Here is a 21744-nt window from a genome sequence, read left to right on the forward strand (position 1 = left end):
AGCACAATGCTGAACTCAGGTGTCTTTTAACTTGAATCTTTATGGTAATTTTCATCTTCTGGATGTTCAATGGGGGTACTTTCAAGTCTTAATCCCATCTTTAATATAAAAAAATCTCCAACACAATAGTTAATTACTATGGAGGAGTTTACTGCCATGTTAGGAGTATGTTTTAGAACCAAGTGATAATATAATCTTTTGTTAATACAGAGAGAAAAAAAATGTGATCTGAGACGCCTTCTCCCAGGTGCATAAGAAAACAGAATACAGACATGTCTCATAAATTGTTTTGACTGACGCAACTTAGTTTCCCCCAAGGCAGATCCTTTGTGAAAAATGCAAAAGCCTGCCTTTCTGGGCAAATAAAAAACTAAGGCAGAGAAAGATGGGATTGGTTGGGGAAGGCTGGCCCAGTGTGTGGCTGCTCATTGCAGCTTTAATAGCACCATTCCCTGTGGTGTCATTTGCTCAGCCTTTGTTGGCAGCCCAGATCCCAATGAGGAGTACTCACTTTTATAATCACTGGTTTGCTTCTGGAAGTGTCTACACAAGAGAATAAGTGACGTGAGCCATGACTCCAATGGAGTTTTGGGGGAGTCGGGAGCCATTATTGATGTTTAAAAACTGCGTCTTTTCAAAATGGTGTCAATTTTATTTTCAAAAACTGGTTTCATTTCAATACCATGTTTGGATGAGTTAGCATATAATAACCCCAGTTCCTGAAGTTCACTCAAATAGGAATGGGATGACTTGTTATTAAAATGCTTCATCTATTCCATTTTCTCCAGTATACCCACATTCGAGTGACTTAAATTCCATTGATGGCCATGGTCATGTTTATTGACCCTTTACTCTATTCTGGACACCATGGCAAGTGATCTATGACTATTGTCTCATTTCAGCTTCACTTCAGTCCCATGGGTTATAGGTATCAACATGCAACCCATTTCACAGATGAGGAAACTGCAGTTCAAAAACGTGGATTAGCTTGTACAAGGTTCCATAACTTGTCAAGTTCTGAGCTTTGATTCCAGGGTTCTTGCTGACTCGCCTGCTTCCTTGTGAAAGTTTCCCTATTAGCTAAAAAATACCTTGTGGTAAATGCCTTAAAATTATTATGTATTTAAATTTTCTCTCTTTTTTCCATATTCATACCTGGCCTAACAACAAAAACAAAGGTCACATTATATCTGTCTTTTTCTTCAATTGGTTACCCACCTACTTGCTTCACTATAGTCATTCATCATTAATTGATTAGTAGGTAATAGCAGATAAGTAAATGAATAAAAAAGGAAATTAATTCACTCACTTATTCATTGACTGATTCAATATGTGTTGAGTCATTATGTGCCAGGTACTTTTCCAGGCTCTTGAGTTTACAGTCTTGAGAAAGAGGAAGACATAGTGTGGGTAACAAAAAATGTTAAGATACATTTTGATAATGGGAAGTTCTAAGGACAAATAAAGCAGAGAAGTGTCAGAGTATTGGAATATTAGGTGGGAAGGCCACAAAACATTTGGGTAGACACCTGAAGGAAATTAGGAAATGAGGGAGGTAGTCTTGGATATGTGATGGAAGAGAACTTCAGGTAGAGGATATAGTAAATGCAAAGATCCTGAGGCAGGAGCACACCTTGGAGTTTAAGAAAGAGCTAGGAGGCCAGTGAGGCTGGATTTGCTGTGAGAGCAAGAGTAGAAGGACATGAACTAGATTATGTAGGGTGTTGTTGGTTAGACTAAGAACTTGACTTTGACTCCAGATGAGATGATTTTGAGGGGTGTCATAAACAAGAAGCTGTACCTGGACCTCTCTTTGCTGTGTTGAGACCAGTGGGGATGGGGATGGGTGGAGAGAGAAGCTGGGAGACCAGTGTGGAACCCACTGCAGCAGCTCAGGCAGAAGACATTGGTGTGGTGGCCTGGACAGGATGACGTGCCCTCCCTCCTTCCTGTCTACTCATTCAAGGGGATGACTGACTGTAGGACACTTAATTGGCCCTTTTTATATTAGCATCTATAATAATAAAAGTTTAATGTGCTAATTAGACCAGATTGCCAAACAGCAGAATGACCATCCAGACAACCTTCTGGACGACCTTCCTGACAAAGCCGGGGCTGTGAGGGCCGAGGCAGCCACCACGACTACAACGGCTGAGCCCCTAGCAAGAATTTTATGCATCAGGCCTCTAGTATATTATATTGTACTTTCTGAGAGATATATCTCCTATGGGAGACAGTGTTGCTGAAAACAACCCTTTCAATTTAAGCACAGTGAATCAATAAGAGCTATTTTTATTTGTTTAGATTATGATGTTTATTAAAAGAGAGGGGCAATGAACCAAATATGGTTTGGTCCATTATTTTAATAAAATTACACATGTGACTATTTTCGATGTCTTCATTTGGAACAGATGCTTCACATTCTCTTTTTTTCTTGAGACAATTCTAGGCAATAGGCTTCATTAATCCCATTTTACAGATCAGGAAATTGAGTGTCAGAGATTCTGTGCAAAAATCTCATACACCTGGGAGGGAGGACACTTCACATCTGAACACTACACAGCTGATAGTCTTTCTTTATATTTAATGGGTATTCTTTTCTAAAACATAGTTTTAAGTAGTGTATATTTAGTATTGGATAATGTGTTTTAGTAGCATTTCCTTTTGAAAAATTCATCAAGAGGAATCCTGCTCCCTCTCACACACATTTTATTTCTCCTGCCCTTTTTTTTTCATTTTCTCTCTGAAAATTGCATTGTGTTGTGTAGTTCCTCAGAATGCTGTCAAAGCCATTATCTCATGGACAGGTCTGCTACAAACAAGGGCTGAGGAAGGCTCTAGTGATAGCTACTCAGACCCCTACTGACTCAAAGAGATACTGGGGTTTGGGATCGTTTTATTTCTTTATTTTTATTGTTGACACTGAACAAAAATAAACTGACAAACAAAATAGACATAGTGGCATGGATACTGTTTTTTAAAGGTATTAGAGATGATTTGTGCACCTGAGACTAGAATCATCCTTCGGTGAAATCCATCCGTCCACTGTTGATGTTGGTCACTAGTAACAGAGCTTACTTTTAATCACTTGTGAAAAACAACTATTTGGTTTTCCTCATCCTTCAAGGTGAAGTTTAAATGCCATTTCTTCTGTGAAGCCTTTTGTGGCTCAGGCACAAACCAAGACACTTGTTCTTGTTTTCTTTTCAGAGGCCTTAGTTCACACTTGTACTGTCTTCCCATCATGCAGCATGGTCACCTGATCTTAAATGGCTAACTCACCTGCCAGCCTCATTATCATTAAGGACAGGAGCTGAATGTTCTTCTAATGCATATGGAACCCAACAGAATCCTTGAGACTCAGTTTACTGAACAGATGAGAGACAGCAAAGTAGTAAGAGGTGTGAGCTTTAAAGTTGGGCAGACTTTGTGGAGATCAGGTTCTTCTGTGCTCGTCACACAGGTATAGCTTTACCGGTATATCTGTCACACAGCTTCCCTTTAGGCTCAGTTTGTTTCTTTCTCTATAAAATGGGAAAATAATGCTAACATTCCACAGACTTGTGAAAATAGTAAGATACTGACATGGCCCTGGCCAGTTGAGGTGTCGTTCTGTACTCCAAAAAATAATGGGCATGATCCCCAGGAGGCAAGCAATCAATCTTTCTCACATCAATGTCTTTCCTTCCTTCCTTCCTTCCTTCCTTCCTTCCTTCCTTCCTCCCTCCCTCCCTCCCTTCTTTCCTTCCTTCCCTCCCTCCCTCCCTCTCTCCCTCTCTCCTTCCCTCCCTCATTTCCTTTCTCCCTCCCTCAGTTACTCTTTCTCTAAACTTCAATAAAAACACATCCTCAGTTGAGGATAAGAAAAAAATAAGACTCTGACATAATGCCTGCGAAATCTTAATACACTGCCTGGCTCACGGAAAGAGCTGAATAAATAGTAAACGTAAACCAAATGTTCACAGGCCCATTCTAACCCCTGATAGGTTAGTTAAACTAAAATTGAGCCCCTGACTTTCATAGCTGTGAAAATCTAAAGCCTTCCCCTAATTAATATTGCTTCCTAGGGGCTTGTGTCTTCATGGGCTGTTCTGCTTCTGGGCCCTGTGCCACAAAGACTTACCATGGCAGTCTTGACCTCAGCAAGGAAATAAAACATGGCCCCTGCACCAGGCAGTGCAAAACACACACACACACACACACACACACACACACACACACACACACACCCATGAGCAATGCAATTTACTGGGGAGACAGTTATGGTCTTCCACCATCTCTCAGCTTTCTCTTTTCTTCTCTCCTCTCCCTCCCAATTCTGCTCCTCACACCTTCTTGCCTGAATTGTTGTTTTCTCCCAATTAATATTTTATTATGTAGAGCTGTTTAGCAACCACTGCACTTTATACCCTCTCAAACTTCAACACCGAAACCCAGTGAGAAGCTTAGTGTAAACAAGGGTCTTGCTTTTCACTGGACCCACCTTCCTCAGAGGGGATGGGGGTTGAACATAGCAACTGTTTTATTCATTGCAGCTAGTATGAATATTTTCAGAGTTGCTGCTGATGTAAGAATGAAAAAGTGATTCTACCTCATTTTCTTTTACATCTCACCCACTTTTGTTGAGTTAATTTCTTGTTGAGCTAGATTTCATTTTCATACTCTGTCCCCAGCCTAGAAATGGGCCTTCTTACCCCGGACCCTTTGTGTACTGAAAAAAGAATTCATATCCATGGACACCCAGGCAACTATCCAGCTCAACTTAGAAAATTACAGGGGAAATACATGCAATAGTTTAAATGTGGTACTTTTTTTTAGTTCATTGGATTTTATGTACTTAAACTACACAGTTACTATTCCTTTTAAATGTTCCAACAGAGAATCTAACTTCATGAAAATGTTAAAACAATTTAAGTCTTTTGTTTTGTTTTTGGTTTCTGTCATTTTTCTTTTGGCCCCTTTATTGAGAGAAATGGTGCTCAAAGCCCTTGCCAGAGCTGGGGGGGGGGGGGGGGAGATAACAACCACTATTTTCCTATCACCCTTGGGCTGGATAATTCCCACTTCATTTTTTGGGAAGCTAAATTTTCAAATAGCTTTGCTTAGAGAGTTCAGAAAATTAGACATCCTAGGCATTTTGGTGAAAATAATGACAGTCTCTTTATAAGAAAGAAACAAAAGTTAATGACAAATCACATTCACAGATGACAGATTATTTTAAGTGTGGGAAGCAGACTCTGAAGACAAATAGTTTTGTGTATGAACTTGACCAGAAGCATGATTCTCTGGCGATTTTTTTTGGCTCTAAATTACATTATTGCTTTAGAGACATACAAAATATAGATACACATAATTCTTTGTACTCTTCTGTGTATATTCATCTTCCCTATGAGTGCTTGTCTATAGATTTAATGAGTGCAGATTGTGGATTTTAAAAGTGTATTTTAAAAGTTAAATCTCTTGAGATTCTGTTTTGAATGAAATATAATCTCCCAGCAAATTTTATTTTTGAAAATTAAAGATAATACCAGGCATTGAGATCACATTTAGGTGAGTGCTTGTGGGTCATTTCCCCACTCTGCTGATTGTCTCTGTGGCTAATCATCAAACTGAAGGGCAAAAAGCATTGTGGGTGAGTTTACTTGCCTTAGCACTCAAGTGACTTAGAGCAGATCTCTTGAAAAATGTGTGGTGGGGAAAATGTGACCTTGGTCTATAGCATGGATCAGCAAACTTTTTCCGCAAAGAGCTAAATGAAAAATACTTTAGGCTTGTGAACCAGAAAGTATCTGTTGTAACTATTGAATTCTGCAGTTGTAGAGCAAAGCGGCTACAGACAACTTGTAAACAAATAGTGTGGCTATGTGTCAATCAGACCTTATTTACAAAATCTGGTAGTGGGCCACATTAGACCACAGGCTGTAGATTCCTGACTCTTGATTTAGAGGGACAAGAGGTGATAAGCTGACCCACAAACTCAGCTGATTTTAGAACTTCATGCCAGCCTATGTGAATATGAATTCAGTTCATAGGTTCAGCATCTCAATTGAACTCACTCTTGCAAGTTTGTGTGCAACCTTTTCTGTGCAGCTGCCATAAAGAACAACAACAAAAAGCCAGGACAATGAAGCCCCCATGTTATAATAGCATGTCCTTTTTATAGGTTCTATACACACTTCAAACCCTGGTCTACAAGGTGAGATTAAGAAAAGCAGAAAGAACGTCAAAAATTCCAGTCCACCTTTCCCAGGTGTGTGCCAGTGTGGTATCTGGTATAGAAACAGTATGACAGGTCATATTCATTTAGAAAACATCTCCTGAGTGCCTACTCTGTGTCAGGCTCTGAGCCAGTACTGGAGATACAGGATTAACAGGCTGACACCCCCCTGCACCTGGCTTTATTCTGGTAAGGGAAAGGCAGGATATAAGAGGGAAGGTAAAGAGGGAACTGAGGAAGGGAGGGAGGTGTTGAATTGAGTTTCCTCTTTGAAAGGGGGAGTATGGTAACCAGCTGTGTAGTAGCAGAAAGAAACGTTAGCCTTAGTCATACAAGTATGTATTCATTCAACAACACATGTATGTCTCATCTCTGCAAAGTATTGGGGTTAGAACAAACAGTTCTTTCTTTCAAGAAGCTTGTGATCTAGTAAAAAGAAAAGCAAGAAAACAGTCTATGGAAATTTGAATTCCTAATCCACCATGAAATTCACAGACAAGGAAATAAAAATGGCTTACCCATACTGTGAGACAATTCCTAACTTCACTATTCATCAAAGCTATACAAATTAACAATATACTTTTTCTTAACTATCAAGTTGGCAAAAATACAAACATTACATTATATTATATTATCTACTGTTAGCGTGAGGAAAGGGAACTCTAAGACTTGATACTAGAGTCCAAATTGATATAACCTTTCTGATAGATGATTTGTCAGTGTCTAACAACATTTTAAATGGCCATTTCTTTTGAGTCAGCAGTTTCCAAGAGGAGCCTCAACTGTAGAGATATACTTGCACATAGGTACAAAAGGGAAGGTATGAAGATGTGTACCACTACACACTTAGTAATTATGAAAAAGGAAAACTCTAAGTTACCAGTAATATGGACTTCTTTAATGATAGCATACCCATACCAAGAGGTATTATGCAGTCATGGAAAAGAATGAAACAGATTTATATGAACTAACATGAAAAGTTTGTAATAGATATAAAAGCAAACCTACTTATTTAACTGTATATGTGAATATAGTTTGTAGGTTTTATAGACTATTCATCAAATTTTATGGTTGGTGGAACAAGTGAGGGATGGGTGAGATGGTAAATGGGTACATTTCCCATTTCGTGCCACTGAAATTTTAAATTATTTTTGGAATTTAACAGTTACCATTAAAATATTATGTGAAATAGGATGGGTGCACAATCAAAGGATATCCCACTGTGTAAGTTCACCCTAAATTCTAGGATGGACTGCAATTCAGTTATCAATAAAGTAACCAAATTCACACCTTTGGAGTTCCTGATTACTTTGAACACTGTTTCTTTAAAGGGTGGGGGAGAGTCATTCCTTTCTGCCTGGTATTTTCCCAGGATATGTGAAGTTGTATTTCTAGTGATCATATCTGAAAACCAACATAATTTAAAGGTCCTCACTTCACAATGTTTGCAGTAAGATTCCAGCATCTTAGCATTAAAGTGTTTTTAGATTACATCCATTTAAACATCTGTGATTCATTATCGTAAATATCACAGTTGTGTGGAACCATATGCTTCAGTGTAGATTATATATATATATATATATATAGAGAGAGAGAGAGAGAGAGAGAGAGAGAGAGATACAGAGGGAGAGAGAGAGAGAGAGAGATCTCGGAACCTTAGACTTTCTGTGTGTATTGTGTGTATATGCAAAAAGAATATTTTCAGATATGTGAGGCCTTTTGTTATTACAGCAATAAACTCGAGATCCCATATACTAGTAAGAATCCCTCAAATGCAAAAGTCACCATTTTACGTTTGGCTCATGCATTTCTTGTGATAAGGCAGGTAGGGTGGAAAGCAGCACAAAGCCTTCAGCCGCATTGGCTTTTACTTCTTAAGGAAATGAATGTGGGTTATTGTTGTTGAGAGAAAAACATCACGGAAAAAATGGGGTATCATTAACAAATAGTGAGACATTCTTGGCAGGCATCCCCGTACATTCGTACATTCCCACGAGGCTAAAGCTAGAGATGATGCCATATGGCATAAGGGATGCAATAAAATTCTCTTGGGAACTAGGGGATGAATAGGCATGACCCACAGGGCTGATCACTTTCTTGCTTACATCAGAAACCCATATAGGCATACAAGAATTAATTGTGGTTCATGTGTTGTAAGCCAGATCATTTTACTTTAATTTCCTGACAAAGTCTTGTCAACTAGGTGCAACAAATGTTTAATGTCACCCACTGAATCAGGCAGGAGGTGAATAAATTAATTGGTTATAACCAAAAGAGTCCACTAATATTTTTGATTGCCAACCCTTGCTAGGCTAGCGCTGAGCATAGCCAAAGAGATAGGAATAAAGCTGTATGAGACCATTGTCTTCGGAGAGCTCCCAAGTTACCAAAGGATAGGTCAAGCGGAAATTGTGAGGTTGCTGTTCTGCACTCTGTTGCAGTTTGATTGGCATCCCTGATGGTTATTACCAAGCCACAATACCTTGTTAATACCGAAAATTTATCCTTTAGGAAAGATAGCCATTGATGCCCCAGGCCATGTACTTCCGTCCCCAAACACTATTCTGTCTTCTGGAAACATTTCTAGACCTTCTCAGGTATGCAGGTCCCACAAGGCCATCTCGGCATAGAAGCACGCAAGGTATCCACAGGGAGTTAAAGGGTGGAGTATTCAAAATGCCTCAGGAGTTTTGATACAGAAGATAGTCATCCACACACTGGTGACAGATCACCTTTGGGTCTTATGAAAATGAATCCATTCTGAAGATCGTAGATCAAACTTCTCTGCTGTTTTCTCCTCCCCTAAGGTGTTTTGTTTGCTGTGATTTGGGGAGTTGTGATTATTTTGAAGTAGAATAACAGGGCATTGGTCTGCAGAAAGTCCAAATTTCAAGACTTCTTTAATAAAAGTTATAGGTAGATCAATGATAGTAAATTTCACACATAGCTTTTCCTCCAACCTTTAAAGAATTCATACTAGTAAAAGCTCTTGGATACTTGTATATGTTCTGGGATTGCATGAAGATCTGGCTGAGCCCCATTCATGCATTTTCCCAAGCTTAACTATTCCCTAAGCTTTGAGTTACAAGGACTTCTGACCTCTGGTTTTCCCCTGATGGAATTAACACTTCAAGATTCCATTCAACTCCATCTTTGACACCTTTTTCAACTCTAGACACAAACTGTTTAACTTCTGGTTAAACCATGTGCTCCTAGGCTATGGAATAACTTTTAACATTTACTTTGGATTCCTCCATCCTAAAATAATCCACCATCTTCCTCTTCCTCTTCCTCGAGGACCTGGGACAGGCCTCTACAATAGATGTAAAAAGCAAAGTTCCAGCTTTGCCACTTGCAGATGTGTGGCCTTAAGACATTTTCTTAATCTCTCAGAGAATCAATTTCTTCACCTCTAAAATACTACCTTGATGGGACTGTTAGAGAATTAAAAGAAATAATGTTTATAAGTGTTTATCATACTGTCTGGCATTTAGAAAACATTCCATAAATGGTAACTATTATAGAAGACAGACATCAAACATGAAAACCAGCATGTCTATGGTTTTGTAGAGAGAGTAGAAGATCTAAGGAAGTGCCTTGAATACTTACTAATGTTTGTTCATATGAACCAACACTCTTTTCTCTTCGATGCCACAGTCATTTACATTCACTGAACCAGTGCAGGAACTAGTGGGAGTGATGCCTTGTTAGCATCCTCAGCTGGGTCACATACCAAAGTTTTATGTTTTACAAGTTTTTGATACTCAGTAAACTCATCTATTTTTGTGGATTAATTAGGTTTTGAAACTAACTGAGTAAAGATCAGTTTGTTAAATTTTACGTGAAAAAAGACTTCTATTTTTCACTCACTATTTCTTGGAGAATTTTTCAAATAAAGTAATCAGAAGGCACAGAGTAGTGCAGTGAAAAGTGTGGCCTTTGGAGTGTGGCAAAACTGGGTTTGAACCCCAGTTTTTTCACTAATCTTTGTGCCATGGGTAACTCAGCCAAATCTAAGCATCTGTTATTTCCCTTCTGTAAAATGTTGAAGCATCATATGAAGATCGAGGTGGGGGAAATCACTTATTGAGTATCTACTGTGCTCCTGATATTTTGTTAAAAGCTTGATGGTTAGTTCCTCCTCTCCCAGAACCCACCTTCTTTCAGGTTTTATTATTTTTTTCTTTGTTGATTAAGGTATTATACATGTGTCCTTATCCTCCTATTGCCCCCACCATCACCTCCACTCATGCCCTCACCCCCTTGGTGTCTGTGTCCATTGGATAGGCTTATATGCATGCATACAAGTCCTTTGGTTGATCTATCCCCTTTACCCCCACCCTCCCCTATCTTCCCTCTGAGGTTTGACAGTCTAAGGTCTGATCGATGCTTCTCTGTCTCTGGATCTGTTTTTGTCCATCAGTTTATGTTGTTCATTTTATTCCACAAATGAGTGAGATCATGTGATATTTGACTTTCTCTGATTGGCTTATTTCACTTAGCATAATGCTCTGCAGTTCCATCCATGCTGTTGCAAATAGTAAGAATTCCTTCTTTTTTACTGCAGCGTAGTATTCCATTGTGTAGATGTACCTCAGGTACATCCTCGCCAACACTTGTCATTTGTTGATTTGTTGATGATAGCCATTCTGATAGGTGTGAGATGGTATGGCATTGTCGTTTTGACTTGCATTATTTCATGTTTTAAAGTTTACAGACCATTGTGCTCTGAATACTGCTTCAGATCATAGATTATAAGCTCTTTGAGAGATGGGACTGTGTCTTCTCTATTCATGATAGCAATTTACACATCTATTTCAGTGTTGATACATCAGAAGCTGATTCAGTATACATCCCCTGAAGACTCTTTTGCAGAATTGTTGTTTGTTTGTTTGCTCATCTTCCACATTTTAACTTATTTGCACTCCTACCTGCCTTTATCCCCAAATCATCCTCAGCCCTTCTAAAACCCAAGAGCTCCTACAGAGCCTACAAAGAGAAGAGCTGATCATCTGCCTAGAGTTCTATAGGAGAGATTAAGTCCAAACTAAAGGACGTTTAGATCCACAATACTCAGTTTTGCAGGTGGGCATCATTATAATTAGATCTTTAAACACTTAGAGCCAAATTAAACACTTGCCCATGTTATTTGCATACTTTTACTATTTGCTTTATGGATTAGTATCAATATTTACCTGCAAAGTTATAATTCTTTCCTTCAAATGTTTCTAATGTGTTATTGCATTCTTAAATATGATTTTATTATGACATAAGGCCAAACATTTAATAGAAGAACACATTCAATTTTATAATAAAATGTAGTAAAATTATACAAAAATTTGCTTTCTAAGCAAGTTTTAGAGAGTGCAACTCCTCAGTAAAGTGAGCTATACTTGATAATCCATCACCTTGAATGCATCTGGTAATGATGAGCCTGTTCATTGGATGACTTTCTCGCATTTCTAGAAATAATTTATAATATTGGACTATGATCTGCCTTCTTGTAATGTCTACCCTATGGTGCTTGTTTGACCTTTTGACACAGTGTAGAAATGGACAGCCATCCTTCAAAAGGCACCCCTCCAACCTTCTAGGTTCTGAATATATCATGGAGGCAGATAGTATGCCTTATTTATCTTTATGTTGGCATTTATCCCATGCTGCCTACTGACTTGCACACTGCAAGTGAACAAATGATATTTTTATGGGATAATGGATGAATATGTTAAGATTTAGAATAATAGAATTTCAGATTGTAAGAGACATCATCCAATGCTAGAATCTCTTCCATATTTCTGCTGAATAGTTATTGAGGTTCCACTTGAAAGTATCCAGTGACAAGCAAATTTTTCATTTAGGAAGAACAAGACTTTCCAAATGGTCCTGCATTTCTTCAGACTTTTCCAATATTTGGACAATAAAGAGGCCATGCAAATATTAATGTTTGCACTGCACCTGCTTATAAACCCTCCTCCCCCATACAGGTGTAGGACTTCAACAGACCCTCCTCTCTTGACTCTTATTCCAATTATTTCTGGAAGAACACAGGGAATCTCTCATACAAACTCACAGACAATTCTTTCATGATCTCTCCTTCTGGCTTCTTTATTGATTAATGGTTCTAGGAAGCCCTTGAAGGGAGTGCCTCCCCATTGCCTTCTGTAGGAAAGCTGCTTCTCAAAGTCCATCTCTGGGATCCCCCAACTGGGAACCCTTCACAATGCCAAAAGGCTGTAAGCTGCTTTAGTCTTCATTGCACCAGGGCAAAACCAAGCTGTCCTTCATTCAGAAATAGGGCCAGTCGCCATTCACCATGATATTTTGTAATTAGGAACCAGAGTAACAGTGCTTGAGGTTACCTAAATCAGCTGTGGTTTGTGAATTGTTGAGCTTTCTTATTTTTATTCTTTTTTTAATTTCTTTATTGATTAAGGTATTACATATGTGTCCTTATCCCCCCATTGCCCCCCGACCCCCTCACTCATGCCCTCACCCCCCTATTGTCTGTGTCCATTGGTTAGGCTTATATGCATGCATACAAGTTCTTTGCTTGATCTCCCCCCCTTGCCCCCACCCTCCCCTACCTTCCGTCTGAGGTTTGAAGTTCTGATCAATGTTTCTCTGTCTGTGGATCTTATTCTTATTCTTATTCTTATTCTTATTCTTATTCTTATTCTTATTTTTAGCTTATTCTCTCTCTATACTGCAAACCCTTGGGGCTGGACTAAGAAACCAATACTGTGTTCTCCTCTCCATCTTCCTTCTGGTTCTATATCTCTCTAGGTGGTCATACAGAAGTGATCCTCTTTAAAGGTTCTGTATGTATACCTCCTCAGGCAGTAGAGAGGTACTTGGGAAATCAGAGACTGCCAGAGCATCAGACATAATCAGGATCTGAATCTCAGTGTAGGCTCAGCCAGAACACTTGGCTACACTCTGTCTCCAGACAATTCCAGCTGCCAAATATCTGGCAAGTTGTAGTAGAGCAAATTTCTCTTCTCATTAACCTACCCTGCTGACAGTCATAGGGAGGAAGATGTGTGCACATAATTACTAGACAAATAAAAAAAACCTAAGGGCTATGTAAGAGACATTGTGCTGGTATTGCAAAAATCTGAGAGGGGATCTATGTAAATCTGAGACTTAGTGGTTCTCAAAGTTGCTGAATTTGTAATTTCAGTTTCACTGATCTGATCAGGTGCCTTTCAAATCAACTCACTCAAATATTCACATGAGTTTGGGCTATCATTCTCAGTTTTGTTTGAGGGGTTTCAAATTTACTTAGCTGCCAAGTTGCAGTTCTGCTATTTACTCATTCAACAAACAGGGTTAATGTGTACTAAGTTGGGCACTATGCCTTATAAAGTCATTCCAATTTGAAATGCAAATTCATAGTGACTATAACCACCATGAGATAGACAATGCACAGGATTCTTCCAGAAAACAAGCTGCCATGTTTTAAGGAATTTGTAGCAAGAGGAAAATGTAAGACCCTGTCAGAAAAGACTGGATTCAGAGCTAGCAGCTCAGTTTTTAATGGTTGGCAAAGAAAATTCCCTGAAAGCAGATGTGGTTTTGTCTTTTCTCCAAGAGGAAGCCCTTAAGGGTTTACATAAAATAGGTTTCTGCTGAAGATCACTTGACAGAACCATTCACTATATCTTTGGCTGATACAATAGCATTGAAACTCTATTTTATCAAAGTTGGAATTGACACATGACACGGTATTAAGACCATTTTATGTGCATTCTGCATCTATCAAATCTACAAAGGCTTTGGAGGGAAATCTACTCCAGGATTAATCAGTCACAGTTAGGAATGTGCCCAGAGCCTTCCAGAAACTCTGTGACTATCAGCACTGACTCCAGGTGAAACGTGGAACACAAGATACAGTTCACGGCATTCAAGAATCAGGAGGGTAGAATGAATCAAAGCTGGCGGATGCGCTTATTGTATCATATGAGGATCTGGCCCAGTGTGGGTAGAACTGAACATATGTTCATGAAAGCTTGATTGACCAGAATGCTTGAGAAATGAGGGTATTCAGGGAAGCCAGAGGAGATGCTTCCTGTTTTTCTCACTTGGGCAAGTCCAAAGAGCCTCTGGACTAAACCCTGTTGGTGCCAGTGGGATACCAAAGATGTGAGAAACAATTAAGTGATGGTCTGTATCCTGGGGAGAGTCCATCTGACGTTTCTGAACTAAATACTACTTCAGTTGTCAGAAAGGCATGGCTTTCCATGCCCCAGCAAAGATTCTGCAGATCAACCCTCCCTACTGATAAAGCAATTAAAATCTGTTTTACTAACTAGGTCAGGAGTGCTGGGATATCTGGTCCAGTCCGAGGGAGAGCACCATTTATACTCTTCTGCACAGTCATTGCCTGGTCCCCGTGGTGTGCTGGAGCCAGCTAGTACTTAAACTCTTGAGAGCTGATTGCTGAGTTTTTAGAAATTTGCAAGCCAGTTGAAAGCACTTTGCTAGCTATATCAGCTATGTTTAGAATATTTACACCATAGGGATTGGCAAATGCCACAAATCAGGACTTTTTCTATTATGAGCATACTGTTGAATAAAGCCACTCTTTTCTGTGTAAGAGTTTGGATTCCTAGAAGTGATCCAAGCATATCTGTCTATGGCTACAACTCCCAGGATGACTGGTTCAGCCTATAGTTAGACTGATCTTCACATATCCTCACAGAACTGTACAAGCAGAGTCTGGCCACCAACTCTGAGAGGCCCTACAACTTATGTGCCAACCAATTTGCAAGTCTCTCTGAATATGTATATAATGTATGTAGGAGGATCATTTGCCCATCTGAGATGTGAGTTGATTGACCCAAAACACTTGTAAGACTAGCACAAATTCCATATATTAGTTTATACCTATCTACATGAGCAGGACTACTCTATATTTTGCAGATAAATTTAAATCCATCATATTTCCTGGGATCCTAATGCAGTTTAATTTGCTCCCTCACATATTTCTAGATGGTAATAAATCCATGCCTTTTGGATTTTCATCCCTAAAAGCTACATTCAAAAGAAAGAAATAGAAAAGCATAAAATCAAGGTCAGGAAGATTAAGCCCCTTAATTCACATGCCAAACTCCCCATTTCAATTGTGGTTTTGTCTCCCAGCTAAAGTTTGTCTTTTTGTGACATTTGCATTAAGCCCAGAGGACATTTTGAGTGGAAACATGCTGAAAGCATAATTGAAACGCTGAGTGGTGCCATTTGTCTAATTTGCATTTTTCCCCCAGGTGGGGAGTTTTCACTTCCTCCCTCTTTCTCCTGGGGTGTTCAAAGATTATCTCAAAGAATGATGTTGTGCAAGTGATTCCAATAAATCCCCATGTACAATGTATTATATGGATAATTTTTTTCTTTCCAGAAGCTATTTTAAATGCCACAGTGATAAACTATGTAAGGAGGTCCTTTGTAGGTTCCCAGTAGTACAGATAGTACATTTCCCCCTCAGATAGAGGTTTTGAATATTTGTTCACAAGTTTAATTGTTTGCTAGAATTTTCCTTGCATTTATTCTCATAGACTCATTTTGAGCTACTTAGGAGGTTGTCTCTATAGAAACAAATATTTTTAAAATAGATAGACGTAAATGATTTAATTTTATCCTTAGTATGTTCCATGCACTGGCCCGAACTCTTTAAAAGTTTGGGACTCATTGACATATTGTGTCAACAAAGTTCGTAATATGAGATCATGATACAGGTTGATGCTATCAGCGGAACCCTTTGATAGGGAAGTTAACGTGAGATAAAACTGGTATGAAGCAGAGTCTTTTTTTTTCTCCTCCAGAGAATAACAGTGTGGTGAATTATTTCTTTTTTTTTTTAGACATTCTAATATATTTCAGGTTTGACATTTATATATTGCCAAAATTGCATGATCTAGATTTGTGCCTTTTCTAAGGTTTGTGTCTTTCTCAAGTCTGCATTATTTATGTTAGATATATCATTTCAAATATCAGGAATCCTCTTAGATTATACCAGAACCCTCCTAGATTATAAACCTGAGTAGGGTGGAGCCAGGCAAGAATAAGAGATCAACCAAAGGACTTGTATGCATGCATATAAGCATAACCAATGGACACAAGACACTTGGGGGTAGGAGAGGCTGGGGGAAGGTCAAGGGGTAAAAAAAGGAGGCATATGTACTACTCTTTGTAATACCTTAAACAATAAAACAAAATTTTAAAAAAGGAAAAAAAAAGAATATGTTTAAGTGAAGGATGGAACTAGAGGAATGTAGCACAGGCCAGCATTTATGGAGGTGGAATGCACATAAAGGTGAGGGTTTTAATACATACAAGAACAAATATATATCTTTGTTAGACTCCTTAGATTTAGTTAACAATATTTAAAAAATACATCTGGCAACCCAGCACTTATTTATAAAGGTTATCTTCAAATAATCTTATAAATAAACAATGCAGTTCAATTAAAAGAATAACATTAAGTGAATAATAGATCAGGTATGAAAGTATGGCGAAATGGTGACTTTGGAAGCTGAATGACTGAAGAAAGGATGCATTTGCCTAGGACGCCTGGCATAGGCTGTGTGGCCTTAACCTCATCACCTCACTAGGTCTGTTTCCAGAGAAGAAAAGAAAAAGTCCCTGCCTCACACTGATAATGTGAAACTCATTGCAACCACCAATGTAAAGCTCTCAGTGTAGTCATTCTTTTAGGAAAAATGATACCCTAGATTTGTAGAAGTTTTTTTAAACAATCCATTTGAAGAATATTTAACAAAACTTTGTTGAATCTACTATGGGTAAGGCACCATAATTTCATTCCTTTCATGCTATTTTTCCTTCACAACCTCTGATGTGAGGTAAGTAGGATTTTGCCAAGACAAGTCAGGGGAGGGGGAAGTTGGAGGAGGGGGGCAAGGTGGGATCAGAATCATCTGCCTCACTCCTTTACCCTCCGCAGAGATGCCTATAGTAACCATCTCCATGGTAACTGCACACAGCCAGCAGGCTGGAGCACAGGCACCTGACTAGAAAGAGGTGGAAGGACACGGAAGGCAGGTGGAAAAGCAGCTGGAAGAGAGAAGCTATATAAGAAAAGGAAAAAGATAGTCTCTTTAATGCCCAGAATTACAGGAATAATGCTAATAATCATTTTTATGCATGAAGCACCAAAGTCTTAAGTGCTCTATGCATGTAGGTACATATTATCATGTTTAATCCTCATCATAAGAATTATAGCACCTCTGAGGGAAGTACTAGTATTTGTCCCACCTTATAGAGGAACACGTTGAGGCATAAAGAGGATGGGTGTTTTGCCCAAGGTCACAGGGCTGCTGCTACATATTAGCCAGGATCAGAAAGGGCTTAGAGATCCTACCATTAAAAATGCATTTCTAAGGGCATGAGGATAGCAGTTACTGGCATGCTAGTTCTCCAACCTCCTCTCTGTGCCAGGGAAGGCGGAAAATGTGGACACCTGGCATCTTGACAAGCCATTCATTGTCCAAGGTCCTGGTTCTTGGTCCTGGTTACATTGGATTCACCTGGAGAGCTTCAAACAGATACCAGTGCCAGGACCCCAGACCAGCCCAGGTATATCAGAATCTCTGTTGCGGGCTGGGCCAGGTATTGCTATTTTTAAAATGTTCTCTGGGTGATTATCATAGCCTTGAAAAAGAGCCACAGTCTAAAGCACCTGCTCCTGAATTGGTAAAATATGTCTAACATAAAAATACCCAATTATGCAACCCTTAGCTACTTGATACAGCCAGTTGGAAAGAAGCTAGAATGTACTAAGCAGCTCCTATGTGCCAGGCCCTGGAAGTAGATTTGGTCTCATTATGCCCCCACCTGGTACCTCTGATGACTCCTGAGGGATTAGTGAGCATCCTGGGGGTGGGGGTGGGATGGGCACCTGCCCCTTTCCCTCTCATGTATCCATTCCTAGGATGTGGATGTGCTGAGAACTGGAACTGCAGATAGGTCAGACCGGGGACAGGTTCTTGCCTTCTGCTCCCAGAATGGACCTTGAGCAAGTTAGTCAATCTCCCCAAGGCTTGGTCTCTCCTCTGGTAAAATGGGAACGATGCTTGTAGACTGTGCATTCTATGCAGCTGCATTGCCCCCAAAGGGGTGACATGGGTTCTTGGAGAGAGGCCCAATGGTACTTTTTGTGTGTGAGCAAAGTACAGGTACACATACAGTAAATAAACTGATATACAGTGACATTAAAGTAAACAGTTATCTGTGACAGGAAAATCTCATGAGAGTAGTGGCATTTAGGCAATAATATCTAAAAAGACTTGGTGGCGGGGTAGATAATTTTTAAAAGTGGGAAATGCTGCTGCAGATCAGAATTGCTAGGAGGCTACAGGGAGAGCCCAAATGCACAGTTGTTGGCACAGAGACTGGTACTCAGATGCCACTCAAGAAATGGTAGATGTTACCTTTATTTTTCAAAACATTCATTCATTCAACATGCACACACCGATCCCAACTATGCTTCCGGACTGTGTGAAGCTTTATTAGAATCCAGAAGAGAGGTAAGCCACCACCCCTGACTTTACCAATGAGCTAAGCCCACGCTAAGCATGGGAGACTGTGCTTTCATGAATTGATGTATCCAGGAACTGAGGAACTCCGGGGAGACCATGGCTAAGTCCTTCATTTCCTACTCCTCTCTCCCACTGGGCTCAACCAAGACTAGGGAGACTAGGGGCCTTCATTCTGACACTGGCCTTGCCTCCAGCGTCTTCTGCTCCCAGAATGGAGAGGAGCCCTGATCCACCACCACTAGAGTTATTGAGTTAAATGGAATCATTACCAACAGTCTCATGTATGGAAAAGCATTCTGTTCATTGCTGGAGATGTAGAGATGAATAAAAGAGTTTTGGTTCTGGTGGGACAAACAGATATATAAAGTGGACATGTTGGTGTAACATGATGTGCAAGGCCCTATGTGCAGGGAACTCTGGGAACACGAAGAGAGTGTTTGGAGAGGTTGCTGAGCTGAATCTTAAAGAATGACTAACAGTTAATAGGGTGAAGAAGGTGAGGAGTACCTTCTACCAGAGGAGTCAATATGAGGAAAAAGGTAGAGAAGAACAGCGGGTGTAGGGAAGCACAGGTGTGGGCATGTGTGAGGCTCTGAGTGAAGGCAGAGGCCAGAGGGGAGGCCAGCAGACAGCCCAGACATGGAGGGGCTTGGTGCTGGTTTTCGGTGGGTATCCACAGTTATATAAGACTCAGATGGAAGCAGTCAGTTCTATAGTCGTAATGGAAGGGTCCAAAGCTACCTTCAGGGAATAAGCCTTTTGTGGCCTTCCAGATCCCACCCTTGCTATCTTCCTTGCTCTTTGTGCCCATCTCACTGGCTTAGTTACAGTTCCTTGGCTACCACAGGACCTTTGCACGTGTTATGTTTCAATCTGCCTGGAATAGGTCTCTTACCACTTACAAGGTTTTGGATTAATGTCTGTAATCCAAACAACTAGTATAATGCATGCTCTCAGTAAATACTTTTAGAAGAAATATAAGAGGAAAGGAACAATGAAAGGAAGGGAAGGGAAGAAAAAATGAAGGAAGGAAGTGAGGGATGAAGAAACGAAGGGAAGAGAAAAGGGAAAGTAAGAGACGTAGGTGTGAAACTAGAGCCCCCACAGACTTTTGTATACTTTCGCTTGTTCCCACCTCTCCCCAGCTGAGATTGCCTGCTCTGATCCTGCCCAGGGACCAGGTCCAGAATCAACATCTTGGCAATTCAGGCTACGAGCTGCCAATAGGCCCTGTCCTTTGAGCACTGTGCCTCCAGTGGATGAATGCTAACTGATGATGGCCATGAAAGCAATGGTCATGTCTCTGCTTCGAAGTTCACTTCCACAAACTGAAACCGGGCAAACAAGATGGTCAGAGGAAGTGAGCAAGTCTTGGGAACTGCATATTCCCCAAAGTCCACTTGTGGGTCCACACAACGATGCCCCTGAAGCTGACGTGGTAGCCAGGAAAGGCTCTGGAGCCCCCAATGCAGAGGGAACTTGAGACAATGCCATGCAACAGGCATCAGGGCTGGGTGGGAACTTGGGAGCAGGACTGAACAGGATACTCAGGTCATCATATTCAGGTCCTCATGGGATTCCAAGAGGAATCTATTCTACATGAGATGTGTCAGTTTTGAGGATGTATAGTGGTGAAGGGCAAAGGGACCAGGTTTGGTTTTACAAACTGTGTGAGTTGGGCACCCAACTTTCCTTCTTCAAGCCCCAGTCACCTGATCTATAGTCTGAGGGGTTGCGGGGGGAGAGGAAATCAAAATTGTGCCTCCTTCATTGTTGTTGTAAAGATTAAATAGGATAATCTGCTTAACACTAGGCCTGGCATGCAGGAAGTGCTAAATTTGTGTTAGGCATTATTATTATCAGCTAATATGATTATTACCACCATAAGAATGATTTTCCCAGGAAAGAAAAATCAGCTCTATTCATCAGAAAAGTATATGGTTTTAACAGTGTACTTGGACCCATGTAGATGTCCCATAAGCACACAGGAAAGTTCCTAGTAGAAATATTTAAGAGACTTAAACTGGATATAGGCCAAATGCCTGTCAGCAATAGAACAGATAAATAAACGCAGCATAGCCACATGCTAAAATACTATATAGTGATTAGGATAAACAGCTCTGCCTTGCAGCCACATGGTTGAATTTTACAAACATAATGCTGAGTGAAAGAATCCAGAACAAAAGAGCACAATCTGCATCATTCCATTTGTATGAGTGCAAATACAGGTCAAACTCTGACATCAGAAGTCATTGCAGTACAGCCTCTGGGGAGGAGTGTAGGGATTTTACTCAGGAAGGGGGAGAGAGAGGACTGATTATATTTTGTGTGTAGGTCTAGGTGCTGGGTCCACGTGTGTGTCCACTTACTGAAAATTCGTTGAGATGTACGTTCTGATTTATGTACTTTTCTATGTCTATGCTGTGATTCAGTTAAAGGTTTACTAGACAAATCTGTTCAGCAGAGAGCTACGAAAACAGAAGTGGGGGGAGGAGGAATGCAAGTAGTACATGCAATTCTATGCTTCCACCCAAGGGCCTGGCAGCCTACCGAGGAAGGCAGACAGGCAAACTCATGCAGACAATGGATTGTGATGCCTTTGGAAATAGAATCGTGTACCAGCTACAGGCACACCATAGAGGAGAGCGTGACCAGCTGGCAATGCCCCTGTGCTCATGTGGTTCCCCCAGGAGGGCTGCTCTTCCCTGTTCACTCTCACACACGACTTAGCATTCAACTACAGGGATCTTGCTCACTCCCATCCAGCCACTGCCTACATCTGGGCCAGGCATCATTGGTACAACACTGAGTTAACTGGTTTTCTTAGCCTCTCCTCCCCTTCTTCAAACCACTCTCGAGAGTCCAGAGCCACTAAATTAGCTTCCTTGGGTTGGGTCCTTGGGATTTCTAAGAGGCTCCCGTGGGATTCTGATGCATCCCAACCCATGGGAAGCACTGTCCTACACTGGAACCAGA

At 40.3% G+C, this 21744-nt stretch overlaps 1 protein-coding gene across 2 annotated transcripts in view; it reads left to right on the top strand.

Moving 5' to 3' along the window:
• The window catches only part of CDH13 (cadherin 13), a gene marked incomplete at its 3' end in the record, with an annotated part of 1052451 nt that overhangs the window by 347019 nt on the left and 683688 nt on the right, over window positions 1-21744 (top strand). The window lies entirely within an intron of this gene.

Source organism: Myotis nattereri (genome assembly GCF_964212035.1).
Source record: "Myotis nattereri genome assembly, chromosome: 15".
In the NCBI taxonomy this organism is placed as follows: Eukaryota; Metazoa; Chordata; class Mammalia; order Chiroptera; family Vespertilionidae; genus Myotis; species Myotis nattereri.